The 13,528-nt window shown below is 39.5% G+C and overlaps 1 protein-coding gene across 1 annotated transcript in view; it reads left to right on the top strand.

The window, feature by feature from the left end:
• Positions 1–4,275: 4,275 nt before the first annotated feature.
• The window catches only part of coro1c.S (coronin 1C S homeolog), a 34,514-nt gene continuing 25,261 nt past the window's right edge, over positions 4,276–13,528 (top strand). Inside the window, 1 exon segment of the mRNA NM_001085893.1 lies at positions 4,276–4,408. The gene's annotated coding sequence lies outside the window, so the exon portion shown is untranslated.

Here is a 13,528-nt window from a genome sequence, read left to right as displayed (position 1 = left end):
ACAGGATCAGAATAAAACCAGAAAACTGTTCTGATGTTGCTCTGCCCAGGAAATGACAATGTGGCACTGTTGTTTCAAAATTAATTGGCAAAATTAATTGTCAGTTAATAAACAGCTAAATAGCTTCGAAATAGAAAAAAAAGATGTAAATTGCAAAATCGCTTAAAAGCAGACCATCAGCAATTTCTCATTTTTAAAAAAAGTTTACTTATCCTTTATAGGTTACTTTTAAACTGTTTTTTGGATGTCCTGTTTAATGTATGAATCAGTTTCAATACATCAAAACAGAAAAGGCCATGTTACCTTATGCTGATTAGGAAATGTCCTTGTGTTTTAACAAGACAATGAACCCAAACACACCAGTAAATAAGCAACAACTTGGTTCCAGACCAACAAGATTGACATTATGGAGTGACCAGACCAATCCCCAGACCTTAATCTAATAGAAAATGTATGGGGTGACATCAAAAGTGCTGTTTCTGAGGCAAAACCAAAAAATGCAGAAGAATTGTGGAATGTAACAGGTGCCAGAAGTTGGTTGACTCTATGCAACACAGATGTGCAGCAGTTCTCAGAAACACTTCTTATACAACTAAATATTAGTTCAGTGATTCAAAGGAAAGCATAATCATAAAACATTTTTCAGTTTATACAGTGAATGTTTGAGTTTGTAAAGAAGAATACTGATACTGTTATTTTTGGAACAGCCTAATATTCCCTTTTCTTGGAAAATTTCTTTGGAAATAGAGCTACTATAAGGAACACAGCTGTATGTGTCTTAAGGCATACTATATATGGAGCACATAGAAAGTTAATGCCAAACCATCAGCAACATTAAATCTATGAAGCTTTTTTCCCCTAAAGGGCACCTGCCCATTAATAGCCTTGTGTCAATTGTCCTATTACTTTTGAGCCCCTGAAATTAAGTGATTGTGTTAAAAAAAAAGGCTTTAGTTCCTCACATTTTTATGCAATCTTTTTGTTCAACCCACTGAATTAAAGCTGAAAGTCTGCATTTCAACTGCATCTGAGTTCTTTCATTTAAAATGTATTGTGGTAATGTACAGAACCAAAATTAGTATAAAGTTGTCCAAAGATTTATGGGTCTAATTATATATTATGGATTTATTGTGGACATCCTTCAGTGTTTCGTTTTCCTCTCCCTGCTCCTCCATTCTTGGTGATGTTCAAAGATTTACATACTGATTCAGGAAATTGTGTAACCTCATATTACCAATTTACTGCCACTTGCAGTGTCTCTGGCTGCTCTTGTTTGTGGTTTTCCTGCTATCTTCTCTGACCCATGTTTGGCTGTTGTTTTTAATCTGCTTTTCTTGAGCTTGAGCTGTTCCAGCCTGCCTAATAACATCCTCCTAGTCCCTTTTCTAACTCACTGAACATGGGGAGCTTGATAAATTTCCCAATAAACTGGGATTTCCTGATTAGCAGAGTATTTAATCTTGTGCCAAATAGAGGATGTTGAATCAAATGACAAATATGCCATATAATGTAAGTCCCCAACAACTATACGCCATTAAGATTAAATGTTTTTTATTGTGGTGGAAACATCTTCAGTTCTATATGTTTTTTTGAATTTGTAGGGGCCCCGGCCACTGTTTTTTTTAACTTGTGTGGGAGGTTGCCCTGGCCACCAATGTTTTTTCTAACTTGTACAGGGGACTCTGGCACAAATGTTTTTTTAAATGTGTAGGGACCCTGGCAACAATTTTTTTAACTTATACGATGGGCCCTAGCCACCAATGTTTTTTGAATGCAGAGGGGCCCTGGCCACCAATATTTTTAAACCTTGGGGTGGGGGCCTGGCCACCAATGTGTTTTTTAACTTGTGGGGGGGGGGTCTGGCCATCAGTGGGGTGAGCAGGCTCTATGGAGTTGTGGGGCCCAGAAAATGTTGTAGTATGTGAACCCTGCAATTTCTGATGGCAGCCATGGCCATGAATAATGGTATTCAGGTTCAAATCACTAGATGCAAATCGGTTGTATGTGTAGTAACAACTGGCTAAGGGCTAATTACACATGGGTGTTGGTTTCATACTGCATACTGAGTGCAAAAAAATGTTTTCTAATGCAACTAAGTGCACTTTTTTTCCTTCCAAATGCAACCCTCTATTTTATTGATAGCTGCATGAGTGTTGACCACAAGAAAATGCTGCATGCTGGGGCGCAGAAAATTCACTGAAACACAAATGAATTAAAATGCAACTCAAAACATGAACACAGCCAGGCATAATATAATGGAATCAATAAGTGAATGTGTTTATTTGCACTCAAACATGCGTTAAACTGCTAAAAAACACAGAAAAAACCGCCAATGTGTAAGAGCCCTAAGGGTAAGGACATACGGGCAGATAAGGGGAGATTAGACGCCCCATCGACAAATCGCCTTTTCTTCGGGCGGCAATCTCCCCGAACTGCCTTCCCCTACCTTCCGGCCAGCTATAATGAAAAATCACCAGTGGGATGCCACTCGCGGCGCTTCGTTTCCCAAAGTCGCCTCACGAGGAAATTTAAAGCGTGAATTTTTCTCCTCAACATCTGGGGGCATATTTAAAAAGGGTCGAATTTCGAATTGAAAAAACTTCGAAATTTGAATTCAAAAAGACCAACCGAAATTAAGTTGAAGTTTTTTTTGGTTGAATAGATCAGATTTCGATCTAATAGGTCCATATTTGGCCAAATTTGAATCGAATGAATCAAAAGAATAGCGCATTCGATCGAATTTGATTCAAAGTTTTTCCCAAAAAAAACCTTTGATTTTTCAAAGTCCACCAATTGACTCCAAATGGGTTCTAGGAGGTCCCCCATAGGCTAAAACAGCAATTCGGCAAGTTTTAGATGGCGAATGGTTGAAGACGAATTTTTAAAGAGACAGTACATGATAAATTTCGATATTCAGATTTTCTAATATTTTTAAAATTCAAATCATAGTATACAAAAAATAGCTCGAAATTTGAATTTTTTTCATTTGAAAATTCACCTCTATTTTTGATAAATCAGCCCCCTAATGTTGCCAAAATTTATAAATACACTGTAGCTAGAGAAATGTGATGACCCCCAGTGTATTTTACACATAAATTTTTTTGTGGAGAAAATTCTCAAGAGAATTTATACCATAGAGAAATGATGTATATGGGAAATTAGTATGCAGGAGGTGATGTAGATAACGAGATGCAAACGTACTGGCTGCTCTATCTTTATAATGGTTAGCCAGCCTGAATCTGAATACATTTATTTTGGAGAAAAATCATTCTTGTGTTGGTGGTAAACATTAACCCGGCAGGGTCGCAGTCGGGTCGCAGTCGGGTCTTCTCAATATCGAGTTTTACTCCTTTTTTTCTGATCACGGCTACTTCACTTCCGGTTTACAATGACAGCACTTCCTGTTTCTTGATGGTCAGCGGTTCGTGGATTGGGTCGCAGATAGGGTTGCCATCTGCCCGGCATTTTAGCGGCCTGGCCGGTAAAAATGATAGTTGATCCCAATGTTATTAATATGGAAAAAAGATATAATTATATAGGAAGGCCGGAATTTTTTTCCGGAAAAGGTGGCAACCCTAGTTGCGGATAAGGTACTTGCAGGTAGGGTCGGGTTAGGGTAGTGGGTCCAAGCGGGTAAGTATGCGGCTTGCCAGTGCCACCTTTTCTGAAAAAAATTACTGGCCTTCCTATATTTTATGGGTTTTCCCTATAAATAACATTGGAATCAAGCAACATTTTTACCGGCAAGGCCGCTAAGATACCGGCCAGGTGGCAACCCTATTCAGGTCCGGGTTGCGGGTTTAACAAATTGGTTCCCTGCAGGACTCTAGTTTATGGACTCCTTTGGGGTATGGGGCAGTGGTTCCAACCAATTTTTGCACCACAAATTGAGATGAACGGTATTATGTGGAGAAATGCCATAGCACTTGAGAGTTACACTTAAAACAAAGTCACATAAATGTTTATTTAAGACATAACTAATCAATGCTTAGTATTTCTATAGTATTTCTCTTAGTATATACACGTGAGAAACAATATACATATTAATACGCCTAAGCCAAACTGTCTGCACTCTCAGCAAGCATGGTACTATTTTATGTTCCCTCCCTATTGGGCTTCTCACCAGGCGGAGTGATAGCAATATAGTTTCGGCTTTGGGTGCAGCCCGTTCGCTTATCCATTGGCTACTGGCTACGTCAGTCAGGAATGGCGGGAGGGAGGTGGGGACTGTAGCTGCGCTTCCGGCTGCGAGGTAGGGTAGCGGGTGTGAGCGATACAGAGCTGAGTGTGCGGGAAGGGTGGAGTGTGAGTGCCGCTAAGCGCTGCTATCAGCCCGGTGAGGAAGACCTACTCCTGGAATAAACAAAGCTCCTCAGAGGAGGGCACCAGGAATAGAACATTGAGCCAGGTAAGGACTAAGCACTTGAATTCATGTGGCAGCGCGGTGTTATTAACCCGGAACCTTCAACTACCACTCTCCAGCTGCTATTTATTGTACTACAAGTCCCAGCATCCACGTGGGGCAGTGCAGCCACATCTGGAGCGCTGCTTGTCGCAAAGCCGCCCTATTGGCCGTGAGTGAGGAAGCTCAGCCTTTTCTGTAACGCCGGTGCAATGATGTGGCGTGAGCGCAGGCTGACCCGTGATCTGTATGAATTGGCGCACATTGTGCAGCGGTGATACCATGACGGGCCTGCAATGTGGGAGGGTTTGGCTCAATGCAATTCACAATGTCAGTGAAACAGAAGGGCTCGGTGTAGGAATAATACGGAAGCCCGTATAGGCTCATTATATAATATTTTCCTAATCTGATTCCTTAGCTGTTTTATGTTGGGCAGGAGCAGAGTGCTCAGATGCCACTGGGCAATTTGTGGCTGGAGGGTCGGTTCTATTGGGATCCCTTGCGCATACGTTGCAGGAAGTTAAGGGCTCTGAATGACATTACATTGGCTGTCTCGTAAGTGACCATTATTGCCCATTAGCCGGTCATTGACTGATCCTGGCTGTGAGCATTTGCCATTCTTCGCTTTTAACCCTTTGCCGCACAGTGATCGCTGTGGAGTGGCAGTCTGAAAACTGTTCGTTGAATGGAGAATGCAGGCCTCCTGTGTTTTAATATGACTGTCCTCATAATGGTGTACTCACTAGAGGCAGTGTTTTTTTTTGGCGTGTATGTATATTTCATGCATATCCACTGAGCAAACATCATTATTAACAAGTATTTATATAGCACCGGCAGATTTCGCAGCACTGTAAAGTATAGCTGCTGTTTTAAATAAAAAATCTGCAATATTCAGATAAATATGGCTTGATGCAGCAAATATTAGACATCTGATCTTTGTTTTAAAATGACCACTGTTGATTAACACATAATTTCCCACAAATTTAGCATTTTGGTTGGCCAGTGGTGTAAGTTGCATACCCCTGGCATATACTTTTATAGTGCCCTTTAGGGGGGAAAAGCTTCATAGATTTAATGTTGCTGATGGTTTGGCATTCACTTTCTATGTGCTCCATATACAGTTAGGTCCATAAATATTTGGATAGAGAACTTTTTCTAATTTTGGTTCTGTACATTGCCACAATGAATTTTAATTGAAACCACTCAGATGCAGTTGAACTGCAGACTTTCAGCTTTAATTCAGTGGGTTGAACAAAAAGATTGCATAAAAATGTGAGGAACTGAAGCCTTTTTGTTTTATATATTTTTTTTTTTTTTTAACACAATCACTTCATTTCAAGGGCTCCAAAGTAATTGGACAATTGACTCAAAGGCTACTTCATGGGCAGGTGTGGGCAATTCCTTTATGTCAATAAAGCAGATAAAAGTATTTGGGGGGTGGGGGTACTTGTATGTGGAAGATTTTGCTGTGAACTAAGAACGTGGGGTCAAAGGAGCTCTCCATGCAGATGAAACAAGCCATCCTTAAGCTGCAAAAACAGAAAAAAAAACATCCAAGAAATTGCTACAATATTAGGTGTGGCAAAATGTACAGTTTGGTACATCCCGAGAAAGAAAGAAAGCACTGGTGAACTCGGCAACACAAAATGACCTGGACATCACCTGGTCTCACCACGTAAGAAAACAGTGGTGGATGATTGCAGAATAATTTCCATGGTGAAGAGAAATCCCCTCACAACAGCCAAACAAGAGAACAACACTCTCCAGGAGGTAGGAGTATTGATATCCAAGTCTACTATAAAGAGAAGACTGCATGAAAGTAAATACAGAGGGTGCACTGAAGGTGCAAGCCACTCATAAGCATCAAGAATAGAAAGGCTACATTGGACTTTGCTAAAAACATAATAAAAAGCCAGCACAGTTCTGGAAAAACATTCTTTGGATAGATAAAACCAAGATCTATCTATCTATCTATCTATCTATCTATCTATCCTTGTGAGACGGGACCAGGGAATGTGCATTGATTAATTGGACAAATCCGTTGCACCTCCATTGTATTTAGACAATTTTACTTGGCCTTGGAGTGCTCCCACAACCCCCCTTGTACTTTTTGTTTTGTAGCCAGAAGCAGACTAGGCTTCCATGTGGTTTGTAGCACCCCCACACCCGCCCCTTCAACAAAGGTGGTCTCATGCCTTTAACTTCTGTGAGAGAGTGCCAAAACCAACACCCATTTTTAAACAGTTAAAGGTAAACAGGTTAGGGAAAACCGTAAATTGATTGATTGGGAGGTGTTTCATAATACAGATGGACAACGACCCAAAACATACAGCCAAAGCAACACAGGAGTTTATTAAAGCAAAGAAGTGGAATATTCTTGAATGGCCAAGTCAGTCATCTGATCTGAACCCAATTGAGCATGCATTTCACTTGTTGCTAAACTTTGGACGGGAAAGGCCCACAAACAAACAGCAACTGAAAGCCGCTGCAGTAAAGGCCTGGCAGACCATTAAAAAGGAGGAAACCCAGAATGTGGTGATGTCCATGAGTTCAATACTTCAGGCTGTCATTGTCGGCAAAGGGTTTTCAACCAAGTATTAGAAATGAACATTTTATTTTCAGTGTTTTAATTTGTCTAATTACCTTTGAGCCCCTGAAATTAAATGATTGTGTTAAAAAAAGCTTTAGTTCCTCACATTTTTATGCAATCTTTTTGTTTAAGCCCCTGAATTAAAGCTGAAAGTCTGCAGTTCAACTGCATCTGAGTTTTCATTTAAAATTCATTGTGGTAATGTACAGAACCCAAATTAGAAAGCTTTGTCTCTGTCCAAATATTTATGGACCGAACTGTAGGTCTTTTGGGCATGAGTTGTTAATGCTGGTTTTAGTGCTTCTTATCCAGCGTATCCCTGTTCTTACACTGTCATGTAGATGGGAATTGACAGGGTGTGTGGCAGTACTGGCTCTGTATGTAGGGAGTGTTCGAGTTTGATAAATAACTCAAATCACTAAGTCTATATCAGCATAGTCTGTCTTTACTAGGGTGTGTTTTATGGCTTTTATTGCATAGTGTATTGCGTTATTCTCTAGGAGGGATCTCCCACCATTAAAAGTTAACTTACCTTCAAAAATAGCTGTGGGGCCAGTATATTACCTCTGGTGCTGTTAGAGAAGAGCTGATAACCCTTTGCACAGATGTCTGTAGTTTTCTCTTTCTTGTTTGTGTATGTCCTTTACATGAATTGGCTGACAGCATGAGATGCCCTGCTAGGTTAGAAATGAATGGACGTGTCAACTATTCACATACAGGAGAGCAGCAGCTGTTTTTCCTTTCCTGTGTTTTTCTCTTCCTCTCTCCTCCTTCATATTTAATTTTTAAGCCATGTGAATTAAAGAAATTAATTTGCCTTGGAGGAGGGTTTTCTGTCTCCTCTCTTATTTCAGGAGTAGAAGGAGGTAGAGAATTAAGAAAATTCATTAACATTGTTTTTTTTTTTTGTTTTTTTTTTTTAAGCTTTTGATCCATAAATGTTTTAAGTGCTATATAAAAAAAATTAAACACTTGGCGAATACAGTGGTCTGCAGCAAATTGTCCTTATCCCTAAAAATACAAATGGTTGGCATGTGGTGGTTTGTGCATTAGATAGAAAAGAAATCCATTCGTTGTCTGCAATCTGTTGTATATGTGGCAAATCCAACAGTTCATTTCCAGATGGGTTTTATTCATTAAAGGTGCAATGTCATTATTCATATGGAAACAGATGATGTGTGGGCACCATGGATTGCCTCTGTCTTCATTACTGTTTCCATCTGTTAAGTACCTCCTTCTCTTGCTCTTTCGCTCATCCATCTTTTTTCTCTGTTCTATTTCCCTTCCCTCTACTGTCCATTCTAGCATCATGTAATTGCTCTATTTTAGTTGAATTCCCTTTTTCTGTTGTGAGGAAAAGATTTCCTGTGTAGAAATATTTCCTGCTACCACATTGTCAGCTAGTTGACATGGTGCATTCTTATAAATATTTGTAAATGCAGCTTTAACTGCCAAGCACATATATATAATATGTGCTGATAGGAAAATGCTCACATTGCCAAGCACTTATTACATACGTGCTCAGCAGAAAAGCCCCCAACCCCCTAGACAACGAGCCTAGTGGGCCTGCTACGCGGGTCCTGCGTCACAATCGTCGCAGGACCCAAATTTATACGTGCTACCGTCACTGTGTGGCTTCTTCCAACATCCTGTACTGAACCTTGTGCGATCAGCGCTGCCCATTCACTTCCTGCTGCGTGTCTCTGCGATCCTCTGCTAAGGACTCCTTCTAGAGACTCTTAAGTTTTTATACACACACACACACACACACACTCTGTCTTTTATTTATTTTATTTTTCATACATATGCACATATTTACACAGTCAAATACACATATACACTTTTTAGAGCTGTACGTACATGCATACACAAACACACTTTATAGGGTTTTTTATTTATGTTTTAGTTCTTCATTTTATCAGTTTCCCTCTAATCAGGCTGTCGGATCAGTTATTTAGTTGATTTGCCTAATTATATTTAATTTTTGTGATTTTTATTGCGGTTTTATGCTTACATTGCTGTTCCTTACGTTGTTTTTAGCGTCGTTTGCACTTTGATCATTTGGAGTACAACTTTTTTTTTTTCATTTGAACATTTTATTGATTTTCAAAGAAAGATAGGTCAAACAGTCATAATACTGAAAGCACAGTACAAATAAGAATAGCACAATGTCACATTGTCTGTCACAATTGTACATTGGTATGCATTTAGACATCAAGATGTATATGATTTAGTAATGCGCACAATGGTAGAATAATGTGCAGCAGTTTAGCTCGTATGTCAAACCAGTAGGGGAAGAGGGTGGGTTTAGGAGGAAAGAAGAAATAAGGGTAAGGGTACAAGTTTTAGTTCAGGTTCCATAGTGACTACTAAGACGGAGAAAATACAACTTTTTTTTTTTTTTTAAGCAATTTTGGATTCGTCAGAATGTTTACTCTACAAAAATATATCTTTCTGGGGGGTCTTTGTACTGTTAGGTGGGTATTGTGGCAAATAATACACAGTCAGTGGTCTTTATTCACAGAAGGCGAGAAAATTCATATGCACTTTTTATTTGGGGTCCGCAGATGCCAGCTGCTTTGGTATATTGGGCATCAAACTGTTCAGTAGCCCTTTGGCATCAACATTTAGGCTGTTTTATAATTGTATGTAAGAAATTGGGTGAGATAAATGTGGCCAATTGCAATATTTTTAGGTGATTTTCAGAAATATCAAACGCGGCCTTTAGCGTAGCTTTGCAGTATGGTAGTCTGGTGTAGAAAAACATAATTACCTATTTTGGATTCGTCAGAATCTGTACAAAAATATATTTTAGGGGGTCTTTGTGCCGTTAGGAGGGTCTTGTGGCAAATAATACACAGTCAGTGGTTTTTGTTTACAGAAAGTGAACCGGCAGCGAGAAAATTCATATAATTTATTTGTATTTGGTGCCCGCACATGCCAGCTGCTTTGTTATATCTATGCAAATTGGGCATCAAACCCAGTAAACCCTTGGTGTCAGTATTTAGGGTATTTTACAATTGTATTTAAGAAATTGGGTGAGATAAATGCGGCCAATTGTAATATTTTTAGGTGATTTTCAGAAATGTAAAAACGGCTGCCTTTATCGCCAAAGTTAGGAAAGGTTTGCGGCTTGGTGTTTTGGAGTAGAAAGACATGCATACGCAATTTGGATTCGGGGTAGTATGTGCTTTCCGAAAATATATGGTTTTCTGGGGTAGAATGTAGGCATCAAACTGTTCAGAGAACCCCAGGCTTTCATATTTGGGGTGATTTATCTTGATATCTAATAGAATGTGCAGGGTGGAAATTTTGAGCTGATTTTTGGAAATATCACCAAAATTGCCAAAGAAAAAGAAAAGGTTTGCATCTTGGTGCTTTACATTAGAAAGACATACATACCCAATTTGGATTCGGGGGAATTTGTACTTTCTGAAAATATATGGTTTTCAGGGGTGAACATAATTACACAACTAATGGCTCAAATGGGGTGTCTACATTTTGGGGCCCCTATATGCCACATGCTTAGGTAAACCTATACATATTGGGCATCAAACTGTTCAGTGGACCCCAGGCATATTTGGGGTGTACCTAATAATGTGTGGGATATATGATGCTGTAGATTGGAAGCTTTGAGGTCATTTTTGAAAAAATTAACAAATTTCTATAAAAAATTATAACTTTAGGAAAGAATTGCAACTTGGTAGTTTGCCGTACATAGATATATTTACCCATTTTGATTTGCCAGAATCTGTTCTTTCTAATAATGGGTAGTTTTCTAGGGTAAACCTTCTGTTCGTGGAATGTTTGGCCTTGAAATAGGAAGTATACCGTTTTGTGGAGCAATGCTTTGGAAATTTGGTAGTGTTCTGCTTGGAGATTTTGATATATACAAGTGAGAAATCTCCATAAAACTATATATATTTGGTATTGCCACGTTCAGAAGACATAGACCTTTCGAAATCGGCTGTGTTCTCATACATAAGAATAAAAAAAAAAATATTTTTTTAATTTTATCAGACACACTTAGAAGCTTATTTTTTTACAGAAGTGGAATTACACCAAAACTATTAAAATATCTAGCGCTATACTTGGATTTAAAACTATTCATAAGTCCATTTAGGGGATCCGACTCAGTGATTCATTTACGCATGGAAAGGAATCCTTTACGTTGCTCACGTCGTTTTTGTTTCCTGACGTGGCCTGCAGTTTTCTCAATGGGAACTTCTGGCTACCTCAAAACCAAAATCTTGCTTATTTTCCAACTGGAGATTATATTATTGGGAAAGCATTTTTAGGAGATTAGTCGCCTGCGGTAGAGGACATGTGCCAGTATCCTTATAGTTGCTGATGTATACAGCCTTAATGACTTAATTATAGTTTTTTGTCATATAAAAGGCATGGCTGTATGATAGATTTTTGGTATATAATAGAATGAGTTTGTAGCATGAAGACTGCTCTCTTGCAGATATGATTGTAGAAAAGCTTGGTCTTCGGCCGTACACACTGAAGGATTCGGTTGAGCATCTTAATCATTTTTCTTTATTGTAAAAAACCTAGGGTCTGATAACAATATCCTTGCCTTTGTTGCAAACGAAACCGTTTTTTGGCAACAGCCTGTTACTCTGTGTACAGGACCGAAGTGGTCGCCTTTATAGTCAAGGTAGGCACCATGTGCATTTTTGAAGTCGCTTATTTCAGGCAATAGGCTGGTGCATTTTTTGGAAGAAGAGCTTTGACCTGGGGCCTAACATAAGCACCTAGACTCAAGCAGCATCGTAGAGGATGTAAACATGTAATCCAAATCTATATACAGTATATTTTTTTTATTAAAGCATCCATAGCTGTTGTAAACGCATTTAAAAATCTCAGCTGCCAATCAAATATTGCCTGCCCTTCCTCTATGTCTTAGGCAGGGCAGACAATTTCACTTTCCATTCAGCTTTTCCTAGATGTCACTGAACTCCTCGCATTCCCCCTTTCTGATCACAATTTAATTGTTTAGCCAGTGCACGGGGATGGATATCAGGTGCCATATTCTGGTGCACAAGAAAAATTTAGGCTTGCCTCAATAACAGGGTCCACAAATGGGCGCCTGTCTGTTTGCTATAATTATGAATTCCCAGAAGGAAAGAAATAAGATTAAAATAATTTATATAGTTTATTTTGCATGACTTAACATGGTAAAATAGGATTGGAATTGGTTATTGGGGTGACAGGTCCCCTTTAATGGTCAACCAGCACGGCTAAATTATTTGCAGTAGGTAAAACAATGTTAGCAAGAGGAAGCACCTTAATTAACCATGAATTAAACTGTAAGAAAACAAATCTCATCCAGTATCCTAAGTGCAAGAGCACACAGAACATTGCCTGTGTTGCTGTTAACCTGCATTTTTAGGCAGACGGAGAGAAGCAGATTCACTCTCTCCTGCAGCTATGTGTATCAATTGCAGCTTCTGCTTGAGTTCAGGTACATGGAATGAAGATGACCTGAAAAGCTGCCTCGAGTTTTTTGGGCCAATATTTTCTCTGCTCCATGTACCTGCATTCAGGTGGAAGCTGTATTTTTCAGTGTAGATACGTAGAGCTGTGGAAGAGCGCAGATCCGATTTTCTTCCCCTGCCTAAAAGTCAATGAAAGCAGCACAATCTAGGCTCTTTGATCCTATGTCTTAAGGGAAAAATTGTAGCTTGCAAACTGCACAAGGAGGTCTTTTGAGGTGTCTGTCTCATGACAGGCAAGGTCTACATTGCTCTACTGCTCCTGTTTCTTTACTTAAAGGAACAGTAACACCAACAAATGAAACTATTGAACATGTTATATACTTTTGCCCTGCACTGTTAAAATTGGTGTGTTTGCTTCAGAAACACTTCTATAGTTATATAAACAAGCATGTGTAGCCATTGGGGCAGACGTTCAAATCTGAAAAGGAGAAAAGACTCAAGATACATAGTACATAACAGATAAGCTCTGAAGTATACAATGGTGTTCTTCTGAACTTATGTTATCTGCAGTGTATCCTGTGCTTGAATGGCTGCCCCATGGCTACACAGCAGCTTGTTTATATAAACTATAGTAGTATATCTGAAGCAAATACACCAGTTTTACCAGCACAGGGAACAGTACATTATATTGTAATCCCTTAAAGCAGAAGGAAACCCTGTAGAAAAAAAAAAACCCCGTAACCCCCCCCCCCCCAGGCTAACTGCCCCCCGGGGAAATGCCCCATACTTCATACTTACCCCTTGTCGCAGATTCTGGCAGCGGACTTCACGGCATCCATCTTCGGGGTCCTAGTTAAGCTGACTGGGAAATCTGCATCTCGGCGCGTGTCTGCGACGAAGGGTAAGTATAAAGTATAGGTCATTTCCCCGGGGGGCAGTTAGCCCGGAGGGGGGGGACTACTTTGGCGGGTTCAGTTTTTTTTGTACAGGGTTTCCTTCTCCTTCAATTTGTGGTGTTACTGTTCCTTTTGATAGATCCAAATCCTACCTACCCAGCAGTGCCACACAGTAGAGGAAGTCCTCAGAATGAAG

Source organism: Xenopus laevis, chromosome 1S (genome assembly GCF_017654675.1).
Source record: "Xenopus laevis strain J_2021 chromosome 1S, Xenopus_laevis_v10.1, whole genome shotgun sequence".
Classification (NCBI taxonomy): Eukaryota; Metazoa; Chordata; class Amphibia; order Anura; family Pipidae; genus Xenopus; species Xenopus laevis.
Note: the sequence above shows the minus strand (reverse complement) of the source record. Positions and strands in the feature narration are given on the sequence as shown.